Genomic DNA, 13,806 nt, shown 5'->3' on the forward strand with positions numbered 1-13,806 from the left:
AATTAGGATTGCCTGTGCATATAGAAAATATTTACATTTTAGCAAGAGTTTTGATACATTATCAAAATAACCTTGACATGAAGGAATAGCCTTGGCAAATAACAAAAGGCAGAAACAAAATCACACACATCGAGCCAAAAATCTTCACATGTTTATCTTGTAATTACAGTCTTAGATTATAGAAGACATCCATTTCCCTCATTTTAACTGGGATAGATTAGTGTATAGCCAATGCCTAGAAAAGCCATTTTCTCTCCCTCTAGTCCCACCTTGAAATCTAATAAGAGTTTCTGGTGGAACCTAATAAAGAGCACTCCTGACTCTCATAATTCTCGAAGGCTAAGAGAACTAACCTTTTCTTATTTTGTAGTTTCCAGTCCAGAGAATGACCCACCCTAGCTGGGAGCTTGGTCTTGAATGCATGTAAGCAATGGATAAAGAGAAGCAGCAGATGCAGAGCAAAATATCCCTAAACCCATGTCGACATCTTGCCCTGGAAATCAGCTAAGGAAGCATTGTCAAAACCCCAATATTGGAGTTGCTGGTTGAAAACTTCTAGGCAGAAAAATCCTCTCTGTCCTCTCCATGGAAACATATCTCATTTTTTTTTTTTTTTACCATAGGCATCTTTATGTCATGAGGTAAATGATAGTAATCTGGGCTGGAAATAGCTAACCCCTTAGCTGTCCTTAAGGACATGCTGCCTTTCTTTCCTCTTGTGCTCTCTTGTTGTTCTCCTTTCCCTTGTCACAGGGTCAGGGGGCCAGCCTGACCCAGGACAGGGCTTTTTGAAGATCTTGAGATAAACATGTTTGAATCTGGAACGGGAGGGCCAAATCCCTTCTCTGGAGCCTGCTTCTTGGTGAGCTTAACCAGCATATGACAGTGTGCCTATGTGTCATATGTGTATAGGGCATTTTCTGCTCTGTGGAACTGAACTCAGTGGCTTGCATTGGACAGGAAATGGGCTGGACCAAACTGACCTGTACTCCTTATCCACCTGCACAGAGCTGTCCACATGAGTCATGTCTGCTGTGTCATTCTTTGGGAACAGGAATTGACAAGACTCAGAAGGGATGACATTAAACTCTTCTTTTTCTTCTTTTTTTTTTTTTTCTTATCCTCTCTCTGCTACTGTAACTGAAAGGCAAAAGCAAACTAACAGTACCACAGTGCCACAGGGTGAAATAAAAGCAGATAAGTATGAAGCAAAGCAGCCCCAAGGTGTGAAAAGGGGGGACATTCTGTCTCAGAGGAAAATGGACTTGGAGATACCAGGCAGACAGAGCAGGCAATAAGAACCAGTAGAGTCCACGTACCATTCTCTTGCCCAAGCAGGCCAATCCTGCACTGGCTGCAGCAGCTGCCCACTGAGAGCATCTTGTCTAGCACCAAGCAATTTCGTTGGGATCTGTGTCTTAGCAATATCCAACCCTGGACCACCACATATTTCAGCAATGTCTCCCTTTGTAGAAGGCCAGTGCTGGAGGCATGTGACTGGGGAAACCTGTTAGGTCTCCTCTAGAAACCAGCAAATATATCATGTAAAACAATGTGTTAAAACTAAAACAAGCCAGGCAGTGGTGGCACACGCCTTTAATCCCTGCTCTTGGGAGGCAGAGGCAGGTGGATCTCTGAGTTTGAGGCCAACGTGGTCTATAGAGCATGTTCCAGGACAGCCAGGACTACACAGAGAAACCCTGTCCTGAAAAATCAAAATCAAAATCAAAACAAAACAAAAACCAAAAATAAACAAAACAGAACAAACAAAAAACTAAAACAAAACAGAACACTAAAAATACAATACATCACCTTGGAGGCTGCCTGTTGTTACCTCTCTAGTCTAATACAAAAAGGAGTTCAGTGATCTCCAGAGGGCTCAGTGGGATCAGAAAGTTTTATGGGTTGTGTCATGTGGTCACATTAACAAGATGGCAATGAAGTCACCTGGCATTTGCCCTCTTTATGATATCATTAGCAGGATGGTGACCAAATCACATCGTTGCTTCCATCCTGGTGAGATCACCAGCCAAGGTGTTAAACCATATGATTTCTTTCTGCTCGTGGTGACTCCATCCCCCATCAGGGCACAAGTCCACGTGGGATCCACACATCTCATAGATGAGGGCTGTTCTAGCCATTTCTTTAAAAAGATACTTTAATTAGGTTAGCAGGGATATAGAAAGACACAGTAGGTACTCCTCCCCCACCCCAAAATAAGAAACCAGGAAAAGAATTCCATGGTCTCAGCTCAGAGGAGCAGTTCACACATATAGCTAGAGTGAGTTTAAGGTTCTCATAGCTTCTAGAGAGCTTGAGGAAAGTTTAACCATCATCCAGTTTTAGTCCAAAACAGTAGTGAGTCTGCCTCTCAGGGTTGCAGAAGAGACAAATGAAGGATGGAAAATATAGGAACTTTGAAAAATCCAAAGGTTTGTCAATAACTCCCCAAATCTGCCTAAGATGTTCCTCCTCAGGTGTCTGGATCAGGTCTCATCTAAGCAGAGTGAGGTAACATCGATGTGTAGCCAGACCTTAGGTTAATAGTGTATTTTAGTATCTGTTCACAGGTCTCTCATCACCAATTTAACTTGCTTCCTAGGAAACAGAGACAAGGTGATAGGGGACCTGTGTGTCTAAGGGGACATCACCTTATTAGAGAGAAGACAATCAAGTGATCAGAGCAGTCGAGGATGGAGGAGGTGTGCAGGTGGTTTCAACAGCTCTCACACTCGGTTACACTTTCAGGGTTTGGCCTGGTTTATACTCATCTTGATGAGTCAGTAGTCCTCAGAAGAAATCCCAAGAGATGTTCCCAAAATGCTACTGTTTAGGAGTCATGATCAGACCAGTTTTTAATTTTTTTTTTTAATTTTCCCTGCCAGTTAAAGAATTAAAAGGCAGGAAGCATCTTGAGGCCAGACATGTAGCAGTAGGAAAATTTTTGAACATAGAGGACAGAATCAGCTGAAGAAGGTCTTTTCTTGGGGGCAAGGAAATACACACACACACAACAGACACACAGAGAAAAGGGAAAAGGCCCTCCACAAAGTAGAGGGAAGCCCAGGAAGCCTACACCCTTCATAAGCACTTAAAGCACCTTGTAAGACACCAATATTTTAAAACATAGTCAAGATTCATTGCTAGAATGTTTTTCTATTCAGAACTTTATGAAAGCATCAATGCTATCTAGATAAAACGGGGGGGGGGGCTAATAAGATGGCTGAGGGGGGAAAGGTGCCTAAGTCTAGACCCCACATGATGGAACCAACTCCTGAGAGTTGTCACTTGCTACACACACACACACACACACACACACACACACACACACACACACATATGCGCGCACACGCGGTTTTAATCAATATTTTAAAAAATCAAGAAAATGGTCAATAATAAAGAATCCAGCATTAGAAAATTCTAAAAACTGAATTTCAGTTTACACTCAATAAGTTCAAAATATACCCTATAGAATTACAGTTTTGTTCAATGTCTGCTTTCACGTATATTTTCTTTTCTTTTTTGTTATTTATTATATTTGTGTTTTAATTTTACACATCAGCCATGGGTTCCCCTGTCCTCCCCCATCCCACCCCCGCCCCCACCTTCCCCCCAGCCCCTCCCCTCCATTCCCATCTCCTCCAGGGCCATGACTCCCCTGGGGATTCATTTAAACCTGGTGGATTCAGTACAGGCTGGTCCAGTCCGTATATTTTCTGGTTAACTGTCTTTAACACCATTCATCTAGCACGGGTATCAAGCAGAGGTTAGTAGTTGTTTTCTTAAAATCTGCTCACATCTCCACATAGTGATTACACGCCTTTCCCAGTTTCACTATTTGAGTATGAGTGCTTCTTTTTTGGATTCTTTTGAAGGCATCCCTTGTGATGATGGTCAGTACTTATTCATAGCCTTTCCTTCTTTCTCTACCAAATATCACTTAACTAATTTCCTTGCTTGTGTTTCCCTCATCTGACTCCTTCCGCTCAGGGCTCTGCAGGAAGTGGCAGGAACACCCTTCAGTCTGCTGTCCCTTCTAAATTCTCAAAGGCTGCCTCTCCTCCTCAAGGCCCTCCACTTGTGCCCCTCTGCCTTTTTCCTAGCTTTCTGATCAGCTTCCACTGTTCTGGAGTGTCTGTAAGGGGCAACCTGCACCCCAGCGGCATGCGATGCAGCTTCGAAAAGGACTTTCTCATTTTTAAAGGGAGTTCACTAGGCTCTTCTGCCCTTTCACCCTAATTAGTCCTGCTTGCTAGCAGACTTCTGCCAGACTGCTACATAGTGCAAATGAAATCCACAGACCACCGGCAACTAGTTAGACTAGAGATTTATGCTGTGCTGTGACTCTTCTCCAGTGACACAATCTTCATGTTTTGTCACACACTAACCTCTTCCTAATTGAGAAACTCAAGAGCATCAAGCGGGAACAAATAAATGCCTTTGGTCTTGGCTCTGATAATGCCCTGTTCCTGTCTCACTCACACAGCTTGCCCCCGGAAAGGGCACCCACTCATCATAGCTCCCCTGGAGGCAATGGTAAAGAACAGAGACAACTTAAATAAACAGAGAATGGCAATGTGTGTGTGTGTGTGTGGGGAGGGAGGGCAGGGGATGGTAGGGGGGTGGTGGTGGATAGAGGAGGCACCTGGCATCTCTTCCATCTGGGCATTGGGTCTTAGACTTTCTCATGGAAGAAGCCTGGTGTCCACTACACTCTAAGTCTGTTATTGGAATAAACAAGTGTCCCTTAGCCTAAAAATAATCTCCTAGGCTTCCAAGCCTCTGGCACTGCATCCTGGTTCCCATGACACATGATCTTCTAGTTTTCTGAAAGTCCTTGTGTTTCTGGGACTTCTCAAAACTCTGTGATATCCGTTGTCCATTCGTTTCATTTGTCTTTCCTTCTCGTTTACCTTTGCCTCCAAGCCCAACACAGTTCAGTAGAGTCATCAAACTGGGCCCCAGAATTCTGCCCCTGGGGATTGCATTCTGGCTGCATTGCTGTCCCCGTAGGCTCTAGATGCTCTGGAGGGCTGTCTTGAAGCTGGGAGGTTGCATGAGGAAGCAGCGGAGTCACACATGTAAAACACACAGACTACGGTGGGCCAGAGGGTAAGTGCACACTAATTTTATTAACACCCCAGTCCAAACATTCAAGCCCCTCCTACTGTCTGATTTCCAGTTTCTTCTCCTTTTGCTCCTTCTTATCAACGCTATTATTCTCTGAGTCATGTTAAAGCCACAGTCATCTTAACTGCTCCTCCGTTTAACCAAAGCCACTGAGAGCTCTGCTTCCTTGGTGTGCCTCTGTCACCGGTCCCAATATCATCTCCTTCTTTCTCCCTCTGTTCCCTGGCTCTCCAATGCCTACATTCCCTCCTCAGACTGAACAGCTTACTCTACAGCTCACAACAGCCTCTTAACGAAAGCCCGGTGTTTTCATAGTGGCATTTAGAACTCTCAGCTGATCAGTTTGTCTTCAGTTTAGCTTTAGATACCTCCTCAAAAAAGAGTTTCAGTTAACCCCCAGGTCGCTATTTTCAAACTTTTCTACCTAAACACTCGTTCGTGATGTGCCTTCAGCTGGGACCACCCTTCCGTTCCACTCCTGCATTTGGGATGACCCTTCAGTTCCATTCTCTCCTAGAAAATCTCCACTTCATGCACAGCTCAGTTGGAGGAAAACACTGGAGCCTCTGAGCTCCTTTAGCCTATTGCAACGATGTTTGCACTTCCCCCACGCAATTTCTGAAGTATTCCCCTGCAATGATGTTTGCACTTTCCCCACAGTGTTTTTTTTTTTAAATTTTTAAATTTTTATTTTTTTTTAATTATTTGGCTCAACCTATCATCTTCCTTTTGGAAGGAGTGACAGGAACTCTATCTTTTCTGAAGCACTTATTCAGTAAGTGCCGAGTGAATGGAGGATAACCAAGTCTTGAAGATAATCTGAAGCACACCTCCTTTGGTTAGATGTAAATTGTCAGGCAGTGTTAATAATCTGCGTTTTAGCATTTTCATTGTAATGACCACTTAGCATAAACTAAAAAAAAAATATATCCTCTGAAAAATCAGTAATTGAAAAAGAAATAAACTAACTGAGCTGTAGCTCAGTGATAGAGCAAAATGCTTTGTGAAACTTTTGAATCCCCTCAGGCAGCCTGACTCCCTAGCTCCCTCTAAACTGCCTGCTTGCTCCTCCACACTTTTTTATTTTTTCCTCCACACTTTATATGGCTGGTAAATTTCTTTCTTTTTTTTTTTTTTCAAAGTTTTTCAGCAGATTCCAAGTATTTGGTAATATCTGTGTTTGCCCTTGTGCTATCAAGATCAACAATTGTTCCAACAATGATGTGGCTACATTTGCTTTAATTTCAACATCAATTAAAAACAACCAAGGAGCCAGGAACATTTCTTGGCTACATTAGTTTGTTTTCAAATATCATTCAGAATCAGACTGATGTGTTTTCTATGATATAGTGACACGTTAAAATAAGTTATTTTATTGGAAGTTTGTTAAAGAAAGTTTTTCTCAGGGAGAGTTGTCTTTCACATACATCTTAAAATTAGTCTTTGAACAATGCATTAAAAAGCAATGCCCTCTATGAGATACTCACGCAGTGTTTATAAATGAACAAATTTGATGTGAGATTAAAAAATAGGGCAAAGGTGAGATTTTGAGGTACATGTAATTTGGGTAATTTAGAAGCTGTGGCCTTGCTGCACAAGGCCTTTGGTTATGGTAGTTCTCTAGCAGTTTGTATTGGGACACTAGTGGGTTTTGGAGCTGAACACAGGGCAGTATCATCATCATCATCATCATCATCATCATCATCATCAACAACAACAACATGGCAGTAAAAGATGGAGGAAGAAGGAACTAGAGTGGTGGTATTTGGAAGGTAACTAGAATGTACTGAGAACTGAGGCTGTGCTCACTGTAATAGATGTAGAAATGAAGCATTCATGTTAGCATTCAGCTGACAAATGGTACACATGAACCCGGTATTTGAATGAAAACTTTTACAGCTTTCCGCCACTGTGTAGCCTTTCAAAACAGTAAAGTTCTAAACCTACCTATATGCACCTCTGTATCTACCCATCCAGCTCTCTAACTACACATTTCTAAACAACTATAGGAAATAATGGATCCTTTCTTCTCATTTGAAATTTATATTTAGATGAGTATGTATATAATATAGTAAGTAAAAGTCATACAGTTTTATAGTGACTGGTCCAATATAAAGACATCCACAGGACCACAGATGACATCTTCTGCTACTATGAATTAAGACTGCTGTGTGTGTGTGTGTGTGTGTGTGTGTGTGTGTGTGTGCGCACACACATTTGTGTGCACACATATGTGCTCAAGTGTGGGTATATTCGTGTGAGTACAGGTGCCTTTGGAAGACAAAAGTGTAGGATTCTCATGATACTACAATTCCAGGCCATTGTTAGCTTCCTAATATGGGTGCTGGGAATAAAACCTGGGTCATCTGGAAAAGTAGTAAGCATTCTTAACTTGATGACTATTGGTGGCAATATCTCCAACCCCAGTTGTGGTTATTTTCATTTTAAAAAACGTTATTCCCCTTTTAAACATTACCATGTAGAAGTGGCAGGTGGCCTGTGACTTGTTTTATGTAAATAAACTAGTGTATTTCTTAAAGTATTAAAATGCATCCAAGGAAGCCTGCTGGGCTTTCAGATGGCTCACAGGGTTCATCTGCTTAGATTTTAAAGTCCCAATGGAGCTAAGAGGAGGAGAAAGCTGCTGCAGAGGCTGGCTTCAGAGACCTGAGCAGCCAGGGATGCTGCCCCACACTCCATGCAGCACCTGGCTAGCTGGTCTCATCACTGCCATTATAGAAAGAGGGGTTCAAAACAGAAGGACTAAGGACTGGCGGCAAATCATTGTGGGTAAAGTAGTGCAATGATACAGAAAGAGAGAACGAGAGAGCCAGAGAGAGTGCACAAAAGCTTAGAGAGAGAGAGAGAGACAGACAGACAGACAGACAGACACAGACACAGACACAGACACAGAGAGACTGAGCAAGAGCGTGAACGAGGCAGTGAGCACATGGTGGTGAGGGGAGGCCAGGTTCTTAATAAGAAGTATCTGCCAGACTGCAAGAGTTCGGCGAGTCTTGACTCTCAGTGGAGGCTGTGGGAGGTGGACTGCAGAGACAGATCAACTACAGGTGACTTCCCGAGAAGAGTGCTATGAATACTCGGAAAGACCTTTTCTTCTGAACTCGGGGTGCAGAATGGGGTTAGGGGTGGGGGCAATGACACAATTTACAACTATGTATTCCTTTGGGGTCCCCACAGATTTTATAAATTTTTCATCTTTGGATGCAGAGGAAGATGCTGAAAATATGGCTCTTGGTTTAAGGAGAAGGCCAACTTGGGGAATAAGTTTCTTGGAAAAAATGGACTACTAGAGAGCTTTTTCAGGGCCAAATTTCCTTGAGAAAGTGAAACATCAGTCCTTCATGTCACACCTTTTAAAACATTTGATGCTTTACTATAAAGAGACAGAAAAAGAAAATATTAAATATCTCATTCCAGCTCGTGAGTTTTCATCCCTGGATGCTGAGGAGCTAGATCAAGAAATATTCAGATGGTCCAGCCTCAGAGATGCATTAGACTTTGTGCTCAGAAGGATTTGGAGCAGAAAGAAAAAGACCATGCTGGAATGAAAGCATGAAGATGTGACACTGCCCCAACTTCCACCTTCCAACAAGATGAACACTTTTCATAAAAAAAAACACAACAAAACAAACAAACAAACAAGAGAAAACCAGAGGAGAAGAAAGAGAAAGCCAAGGAGGAACATGCTGTCTAGTGTACCACCTGCAAGGCAGAAGGTTCTAAAAAGTACTGAGGAGCAAGAGCTGGAGAAAAGAATGAAGAGATACTACAACAACAGAGAAAATAGTGATGTGTTCAAGAAGCTTCCTCCCACAGAACCAGGGTGACCTATGAAGAAATTGGTGAGCCATGTCACCAAGGCAGCTGCCTTTCACTTCCATACAGATGAACGACACAGGCAGTGTCCTAAGAAATAGGGGAACAAGGAAGTCCAGGTCATTTCCGAACTACAAAGGCATTCTCCAATTCTTGCCCTGATAAGTAAGATATGTACTATTTTTAAGCCTTTCAAAATGTTCGAAGGAAAGAAAAGAACATCCAAAGAAGCATCTAGCAAGGCTGTGGGAAATATTAGCGCATGACACAGTCTAATACATGCAGAGGACATGAAACCCAGTGGCCTGCTTCTGTGCCCGTGTCTCCTGTGCTCCATACACCATCACCCGGTCCAGCTGTGAGCTGCAGACACTGTTGCCAAAGCAAGCTGCTCTCTACACCAGGATGGATAGGACCCTTTCTCTAGACTCCCTTACCTACATGTGGCAGCATCCCCGATAGCTGTGCATGGTAATTTTCTGAAAACCATTTACCTGCAGTTTTGAAGCTCATGGTGAGACTCAACACATTTAGGCCTTAATGAGACATTTTGTAGTTATTTCCTTCAAACATCAGTCAGCCATTTAAAGTTGGCCTTAACTCTGACTAGAATTTCAAGTCTTTGTATCAGCACAATGTTCCTCTACTTCGCCATAGGCCCTCCTGCCTTGTATGTATAAATTTTAAGCAGGAAATGAAGGTAATTAAATCCTGGAAAAGCAAGCAAGCAACCAACCAACCAACAACAACAACAAACCCCGTAAGGGATGCATTAACAGTGTTTAAAAATAAATTCCTTGAGACAACTTACATAAGTGTTCCCCAGCTTTCTGGGAAAAATCCACAGTTTTGCCAGACAGAACCTCAGTCAGTGAGCATTGCCAATAAATAAATGCTCCAAGCACATTTTTTTTTCTTGGAACGGTACTCCTTGGACATGATTCTCCACATCTCCCCTGAGTCCAGATGATGATGATTCTGTCCTCACAGAGTAAGTTATGGCCCACACAGCAGCTGCTGCCACACCTGAGACCACTGCTTCAAGTTCCCAGGGACCTTTTACCCTGTTAAACGATATTTCTGCCAGGAGGAGAAGCCTGGGCATGGCTTCTGCACTGTTAAATGTAAAATGGTAACTGGAGGGCTGGCTCTGTGCCCACATAGCTAGATAGCCTCTGTATGTTTCTGAGTCATGAGCTGTTGAACACAAGCATAAAATCTCAAGGCCAGTGTGCTGCCTATTAAAATAATATTTATTTTAACACAAAGTACAACGTTTTGTTCTGAAACAGCCCAATAAATGAAAAGGTAAAAATCTATTTTAAAGGAAAGTAAGGGGAAGTAATAGTTATTTGTGTTACCCAGGATACTTTATATGAAAGGAATTATAGTATCAGTCTTTAAAGTGTCAAATCTCTAGTTCATCTTTAATAGTCTGATTTTTAAAACATACCCTTTAATTCATCAGAAAACTGGACCCAATGTATTAAATACTTGTATATATGTCCTTTTAGGGCTGTTTATGTTCAGTGCATTTAGAATTCACAACAAAACAATTTCTTTTTTTTTTTTTCATTGAATTTTAGTTGAGAGAGTATGTAAAGCAGAAAAAAAATCAGATGGTTAGAAAAACCGGGTTTATAAATAAATAGAGCTAATAAAACTACTGGCTACTCATCTAGGTATTAATATTCATGCAGTAGGCATTTTACAATACACCACAACATCAGATTTTATGCCTTAAACATAAAAAACCAAATAGAAGAAACTACATTAAAAACTAGCTCTCCAAAAGTCTAGTTCAGGAAGACAACTTAAAAACATAACCAATCCGGTTAACACACCCCAGTCCCTCCTAAAATCTTAAAGTACTTTACTATGAAAATGATACACAGTATGGAATGAGGTCAAACTGGGTCTGAATGAATACTTCCTCAAGAAGAAAGAATGAATGAGATCCCATTCTCTTTACCTTTGCTGGGAAGCATCCATTCTCTCCCTTTCGACTTCTCCCTTCTATCTCCTCCCTATTTACCTTATCATTGCTTACCCTTTGCATTCAAGCATTTGTTTTTCCAATTGGTCTTACTAATGTTTGGTCTTTCTCCCCCTAGGTCCAGATTATAGAGAATTGAGAAAATTGACCTTCTTCACATTAACTAAAAGGCTCCATTTCTCTTTACTATCTATGGATAAAGTCCAAATTCTGTATCATTTCAGCAGGAGCACATCTCCCTCACAAGAAGTTGGGGCCCATCACATTCTGGCCTTTCACCGTGTTTTGCTCAGGCATCTCTTCTAGCTTGGTACAACTCCACAGCCCACACCTCTCATGTAAAATCAACAATAAAACCCAGCATTCCAAGCTTCTCTCATGGGGCCCATTCAGGTTCCCCATTCATGCACTAAACCTCATTAAGGTTTGATTAAGTCATAGTTGCAGCCCAAATGGAGTTCCTCAGAAGCAGTCCATCTGTTCCTTAACATGATCACTCTAAAGCATGATGCCTGCCATTCTCTCCTTGTAACATTTGCTTCATTCAGTTTAAAATAAAAATTTCCTTTCATCTTATAAATATTATAGTATATGTTTATTGAAGAAACATTTAAAAACAGACAAGATGATAAAGGTCAAACACATCCTACCACTTATATTACCAGTATTTGGAGTCCATATATGTTAACTTAAAAAAAAAAAGTCAAGTATAATTACAAAAGATAAGACAGTGTGAATATATTTAGCACCAATGAGCTATGTACTTGGAAGTGGTTATGGTGGTCAATTTAAGTTATTTTGCTACCATTTCAAAAAGGATGAGACCATGCCATATGTACTACTTTGTAACATATCTCATGATGCACCCCTTTGAGATTTTTTTTTTTTATCTTCTGCAGTATCTTTCAGCTATGTTAGAGAACAGTCGTTTGTTCATAAACTGCAGTCCAAGTGCTCAGGAAACCCCTAGAGTAAAAGCTGTTTGTCACAGTTGTGCTAAGATGCTACCTGTTTAGTTCTCTCTGACTTGCTTAGGAATGTGCAGTGGGACATTCCGAAGGTTACAAGGTGACAGATGCCAAAACGGATTTAATGTCTTCTGTTCAATTAGCTACGAAAGAGTACTGCAAAAATACCAAATGTGTTTGCTTCCTTTTGGAAAAAAAGTTTACAAAACTCTACTTTAAATTAAAGTAGTTATTTTCATTTAAAAATAGTACTAACATAGTTTTAAAATAATTTAGTTTTACATTCTAATACAGTAATTATCAATATAAAAAAGGGACACAATTATTTGTGTTTTCAGTAATATCAACAAATATACCAACTGATCGTCAAGCAAAAGTACTGTTATTTAGTAAAATATAAATTGTCATATTTGATTTGATAATTCCATACTGCTAAACATGAAATATGGGGAGAGAAGCTGACATTAAATATTGATTATCAACTAAATAAAATAAATTTAACACTGAAAGGGCTCCAAATTTGAGAGTCCAGGAGAAGAAAGCAACTACAAGTGGGAGTAAACCCTGATGTCTGCTGATACTAGAGGAAAGCTACAAGAGCATGGTGGTCCAGAAGGTAGTTGGGTGGATTTCTAGTACCAAGCATGGTATACCTCTTGTTGAATGGGTCTTAAGTCCAATTAGAGAGCTGTTGGTTACCACTAAGGTGTGTGCCACTACTGCATCTGTAGGGATCTTGTGCCATGCTGGTCATTGATGTGGTTCATAGGTGTCATAGCTGGGTAGGACTGTTGGTTGTCTCTATTCTTTGGAAGACTGAATGGTACCTTCTGGTCTCATGAAAGTTAGTCCTTAGAAAAGGGGCACTAAAGTCAGTTCCAGTCCAGAAGTCTCTGAAACTCGTGTCTGAAGTGCATTGTGCAGCAGGAACCATACCTTCCTCTTTTGAGAGGTAACCAAAGGAAACAGCAAGAGGCTTTGTGTTTTGGAAGTCTTTTGACATCCCTGGACAACTCAAAAGAGGGATTTTCATGTTGGATAGTGGGATTTTAGTAGGTGATCTTAGAATCTTGGAGGAAGCACTGTCGGCCCAGAAAAGTTCATTAAAACTATATACATACATTTATATACCAAATTATGTACATTATAGGTTTTTTGATAAATGTTAATAATTGCTATTTTGACCTACCTCCTTCTCCTGTGTTTTACTCCTTATCTTTCCCAAGAAAGCCTCCCCTCCAGTTTTCACTTTCCTCTTATCGGATCAGTTGTTTATGACTACTCTCCCTTGCTCTCCTACCTCCCTAAGGAGCCCCCCCTTTCCCCATTTTCTCTGGTCAGAATACTTGTGTTTTGCTATCCCTTTCTCTGTTTCTCACAACTACCACCCCCATGCTACCAATGGTCCCTTTTCAAGTTCCTGGTTTCTGTAGTTACTACAGGCTATATTTACATCTGAAAATTTGGAGCTAGGAGCCTGCAATAAGATAGAACATTTGTCTTTCTGTGTCTGGGTTATTTTACTCAGTATCATCTTTTCTATTTCTATCCATTTACTTGAAACATTCATGATTTCACTTTCATTTAATGATGAATACTATTCTATAGAGCATATGTACCACACTTTCATTATCCATCTGTCAGTTGTAGAATATTTAGGTTCCTTCTCTTTCCTAACTATTGTGAGTAGAACAGCAATTAACATGCCCGAGCAAGTGTCTGTAGAGTATGTGAAGTCCTTTGGGCATATGTCAAGGAGTGGGATATCTGGGTCATATGGTAGATTTATTTTTAACTTTCTGAGAATTCTCCACACTGATTTCTGTAGTGGCTGTACCAGTTTGCAATTCCACCAACAGTGAATGAGAGTTT

The sequence above is a fragment of the Onychomys torridus genome, chromosome 3 (genome assembly GCF_903995425.1).
Source record: "Onychomys torridus chromosome 3, mOncTor1.1, whole genome shotgun sequence".
Lineage (NCBI taxonomy): Eukaryota > Metazoa > Chordata > Mammalia > Rodentia > Cricetidae > Onychomys > Onychomys torridus.